The sequence below is a fragment of the Rhinopithecus bieti genome, unplaced genomic scaffold, assembly GCF_001698545.2.
Source record: "Rhinopithecus bieti isolate Rb0 unplaced genomic scaffold, ASM169854v2 scaffold_2314, whole genome shotgun sequence".
Lineage (NCBI taxonomy): Eukaryota > Metazoa > Chordata > Mammalia > Primates > Cercopithecidae > Rhinopithecus > Rhinopithecus bieti.
In genome coordinates, this window is record NW_016803781.1 from 1,354,830 (window position 1) to 1,359,841 (window position 5,012).

At 48.6% G+C, this 5,012-nt stretch overlaps 1 long non-coding RNA gene across 1 annotated transcript in view; it reads right to left on the reverse strand.

The window, feature by feature from the left end:
* Nucleotides 1-1,350: 1,350 nt before the first annotated feature.
* Nucleotides 1,351-5,012, reverse strand: part of LOC108515773 (uncharacterized) — a 4,489-nt gene continuing 827 nt past the window's right edge. The window contains exons 2-3 of the long non-coding RNA XR_001881617.1: nt 3,658-3,787; nt 1,351-2,363 (exon numbers count right to left, since the gene is read on the reverse strand). This is a non-coding gene — a long non-coding RNA (uncharacterized LOC108515773). The remainder of the gene's footprint in view (nt 2,364-3,657; nt 3,788-5,012) is intronic.

The following is a 5,012-nucleotide window of genomic DNA, read 5'->3' on the forward strand; positions in this document are numbered from 1 at the left end:
TCCCCCCAGGGATCAGCAGGTGGGAAATGTCATTTTGGATCCATTACCAGAGCTCCAAGGTGCTTACAGATGATCAACACCAATTTCAACTTCCATCCAGGGAGGAGGGAAGGTCGGGAGCAGCCCTCATCTCGGGCAAGGGGATCTGTGCCAGCCACCCCAAGCTGCCGGGTACCACCACCCCAGGGCAGGGAAGGAGGGCAGCTTGCAAGGGCTGGGGGATGTCAGCCACTCTGTGTCCTCAGATTTCCCTGCCACGGCTGATTTGAATAATTCAGCAATGCCGGGTCTCCTGGGCACTATTGTCTTCAGTGAAGGCAAATCAGTCGCCCGCTCGGCCTGTTAAGAGGGCCCCTGCCTGCTGCCTTTTTCTGTGAATCAGGATTAATGAGATGGTGAGGGGAAACGCCAAGCCCTGGGCAGAGATGCCGGCAGCCGACTCTCCGGGAGCAGCAGGCCTCAGAAGTGGCTTCCGCCTTGATGTCCTCAGGCAGTCTTCTGGGGCAGCCATCAACGCGTCGATAACTAGCTATCACCCAGCCTGCCAGACCCCCGGCCTCCGACCTGGCTCCTATGACTTCAGGAAAAAGAAGTAGCAAGAGAGAGAAGGTGGTTGGCATGCGGCCTTTGCCCCTCACCTCTGGCAACGCAGCAGGCTGGGGTGGTACACTTCACCGAGGGCTTCCTTTCGGGCAGGCTGCACCAAAGAGTGAGGTGCGATGGTGATCCTCCTAGCCCTAGCCTGGGGCTGGTAGAGAGTTTGCTAGGCTCCAGCCTCCACTGCAAGGTAGTTACAGAGACAGCCAGGGCCCCATGCCTGGTGTTTTGACAGCTGTCACTCACATAGGGTACAAGAGACATTGTCCTTGTGCCTCTCATTGATGGTGCCTTCCTCTCCCTCCCTCTGCCTTGTAGTGGTCAAACAGGTGGGCTCAGGGTACTCCGCTTGTATGCTGTGTGACCATGGGCAAGTCGCTTAACCTCTCTGGGCCTCAATGACCTAATCTACAAAATGAAGATAAATACACTAGTACTAGTTGTTGCTCCACAGTTTGCTGAGAGGATTTCCAGGTATTTAAGCTTATAAGCCCTTATTATGAGCTGATATCAAGCACACAATCATGTGTGGTCATATTGTATTAGTATCATTGTCACTGCCAACTCTAAGACGGTGCTACTCGTTGGGCAGTCCACAGCCCGTGCCGGGTGGCAAGTCATTTGTTACCTGTCCACCGTGAGGTACGCACAAAGAATACATACAGAGAAAGAAAATTATTTAGAAAGTTTTGCAGCAATTTGGCAGACAGCAATTTTGTATTATTGAACGTAATAATAAAAAAAAACAAGGGCTTAGATTTTGTATATTTTATTATTCATTTGATTTTTCTAGGAATTTGCTTTTTTACTGTATTTTTTTAAACTGTCATTCTGCAATAAATTGGAATTTGAAAAAAAATACCGGTGCCTCAGCACAGATAGCTTGAGAAGAGTGTTCTGGACAAACTCTAACATGCACACAAATCCCCCGGGGATCTTGTTAAAACGCGCTTACTGATTCAGTAAGCGGGGGTGGGACCTGAGATTCTGCATTTCTAATAAGAGCCCAGGGGAGGCTGAGGCTGCTGGTCCAGGGACCACACTAGCGAGGGGAGTGTGTGGAGCACCCTGGCTAATGCCTTTTCCCCACCCTACCTGGATGCCATTCACTCTAAGAAACCTCTCTGCACTCAGATCACAAAAGCTACCTCCTGGTCTGCCCTTAGCTGAAGACTTCCCAAGCTCTCTGGGACACATAGATTACAAAGTTCAGACCCCACTACCAAATCAGAGGCAGGTGTCAGGAGTTCCACATGCTGCTAGCATCAGCAGCATCCAACAACTAGCATACAGGAAGCAGGTACCATGTGCCAGGCATTATACCTGAACTCTTCTAGAATCTTCAGCTGCAGCCCTTCTAGCCTCTGCAAGTCTTTGAGATAATGCATGCCAGTCCTAAGCACAGTACCATGGAGAGCCAGCACTCAATCACTAGTGCTGTTATAGCTATTCATTTTTCTGTACCTTTACAATTTATCTTCACAACTCCTTAAAATAGAGGTGTAGCTGTTAGCTATTGCTGTGTAACAAACCAACCCCAAACCTAGCAGCTTGAAACAATATCCATTTATCCATGATTGCCCATGAGTCCATGGGTCGGCTGGATGTTCTGTCTTTCTGGGGATGTCTCAGCAGATATTGGCTGACTCTGTCATACATCTGTGGTCATCTGGAAGGGGGGTGTGTTCTGGAATGGAGTCAGCTGGGACACTTCACATCTGTTGCATGTGGCCTGTCATCCTCCAACAGGCCAGCCTGAGCTCTCCCTATGGGGGATCACAGGGTCAGAGAGAACAGAGTGCACAAGGCCTCCTGAGACCTAGGCTCAAGACTGATGTATTATCACTTCTGCCCCATTTTATGGCCAAAATAAGTCATGTGACCATCCCAGCATCAAGGGGTGGGGAAATGGACTCCATCTCATCACAGGAAGAGCTATAAAGTCACATCGCAAAAGACACATACACAAAGAAAGGTGAAGACTAAGGGCTATTTTTTACAGGCTTATCATTGTCTCCTCTTGCTAGATGAGGAAACCAAGTGTCAGAGAGGTTCAGAGATTTGCCTGAGGTCTGACAGCAGCTGGGAGGGGACAGAGCCCAGCTCTGCCTGACTCTGGAAACTATATTCTTAACCTCTATCTCAGACTCTTCTCTGCATGAAAAAAAAAAAAAAAAACATTTTGGTAACTCAATTCACCAAAGAAAGAGGATTTTCAAATATTTTGACATCTCCAGTGGATGTTTTTGCCTGCTCTGGCTCCTGTGCCACCCCCTGCCCTCTAATCACAGACTGTTTTCCATCACCTGCTCTCCCTTGCCTCCTGAGTCTTGCAGCTTCAGGCAATTTATCTTTCCCTCTTTTTTTAATGGTCTCTTTAACACAAGGGTTTTCTAACAAGACAAATTGAAGGGCTTGGGCATCAAGCTGAGTTTGCGCATGCTCACAGAAAGGGGTGCAAGGAGGAGCAAAAGGGAGGCTGGAAGAGACGGGCACAAGCTGAGTGGTCCCCCAAATTCTGAAACTGGAGAAGCATGTATCTTCAGGCTCCCTTTTTGCCCACGTGGGAAAAAGAACACTCTTGTTCCCAAAATCTAGTAGCTCTTGTCCTGCATTCCCCAGACTTCCAGAGTTCTGAAAATATATTTGGAAGCTCCTTGAAATGAGTCGTAATATTTCAGGTAGTCTAGAAACTCAGGCAATCTAGAAGTATAACTTTACTGTTCTGTAACTGAGTATAATTTCTATTACAGCCTGTATTCTTCCAGGTGGCAAAACTATTATCATAGTTCATTTAGGGACGCCTACCCACTTTCTCCAGGGCTGTGTCCAAATTCTGGGGGGATTGCAGTATGCCGACTTGAATGTTTATCAGTTGCATTGTTATCAGTTGCTACATAGCAAATTACCCCAAACTTTAGCATCTTAAAGTGACAATGAACATTTGTTATGTCACATGATTTTTGTGGGTGGGAAATTCACAAGCAGCTTACCTGGGTGGCCTGGTTCTGGGTTGCTCATGAGGTTGTGGTCAGATATAAGCCAGGGCTGCAATCTCACCTGATGGCTTGACTGGGGGTGGAGGCTCCACTTCCAAGGTGGTGCACTCACATGCCCAGCAAGTTCATGCTGGCTCTTGGCTGGGGGCCTCTCCACAGGACTGCTCAGATGTCCCCCTCACATGGCTTCCCTGAGGACAAGGGATCCAAAAGGATGAGATAAAGCTGCAAGTCCTTCATGACATAAACTTAGAAGTCATACATCACCTCCTCTGTACAACACTGATCACACGGGCGGTACTGATATAACGAAGAAGGAGGCCGGGCATGGTAGCTTGCACTTGTAATCCCACTGCTTTGGGGAGCTAACACAGGAGAATTATTTGAGTCCAGGAGTTCTAGACCAGCCTGGTCAACATAATAAGAACTCTGTCTCTACAAAAAAATTAAAAATTAGCCAGATGTGGTGGCACATGCCTGTAGTCCCAGCTACTGGGGAGGCTGAAGCAGGAAGATCACATGAGCACAGGAGTTCAAGGCTGCAGTGAGCCGTGATCATGCTACTGCACTCCAGCCTGGGCAGCAGAGCAAGACCCTGTCTTTAGAAAATAAATAAATAAAATAATAAGGAGGAGACTGAATGAGGGTATGAATCCCAAGAAGGTGGGACTCATTGCAACTTACCTGGGAGGCTGGCCTCCCATATGGTGTCAGGAATGGGGTTCATCTGGTTCTTGATGGTGTATTTAACCCACTGGCTTCTGCTGAGATGTTCTTGCTCATGTCTGACCTTGGGTACGTTGCAAACACCCTCCTTCACTCCTTACTTTAAGCCCTTTATGCCCTCTCAAAAGATGCATCGGTGTCTGTTCTGCAACTCAGTCTTTGCTGTTCTTGGAAACGGGGAGGCTTCACTTTTGCATCCTTCCATATCTTTTGTTATCTGCCCAGACCTTGGCTGGCTTTTCAAATTCGAAAGCCAAGAATCTGACTTGGTCCCTATCTGCTTTGTGCTGTGTCATTCTTTCCCTGAGGCAAAAAATGCCACATGGTCTGGCGGCTGCTGCCTGAAGGAGGACACTGGTCACAGGACATAAATTAATGCATGGAATTAAAAAAACACACACATGGCCGGGCGCGGTGGCTCAAGCCTGTAATCCCAGCACTTTGGGAGGCCGAGACGGGCGGATCACGAGGTCAGGAGATCGAGACCATCCTGGCTAACACGGTGAAACCCCGTCTCTACTAAAAAAATACAAAAAACTAGCCGGGCGAGGTGGCGGGCGCCTGCAGTCCCAGCTACTCGGGAGGCTGAGGCAGGAGAATGGCGTGAACCCGGGAGGCAGAGCTTGCAGTGAGCTGAGATCTGGCCACTGCACTCCAGCCTGGGTGACAGAGCGAGACTCCGTCTCAAAA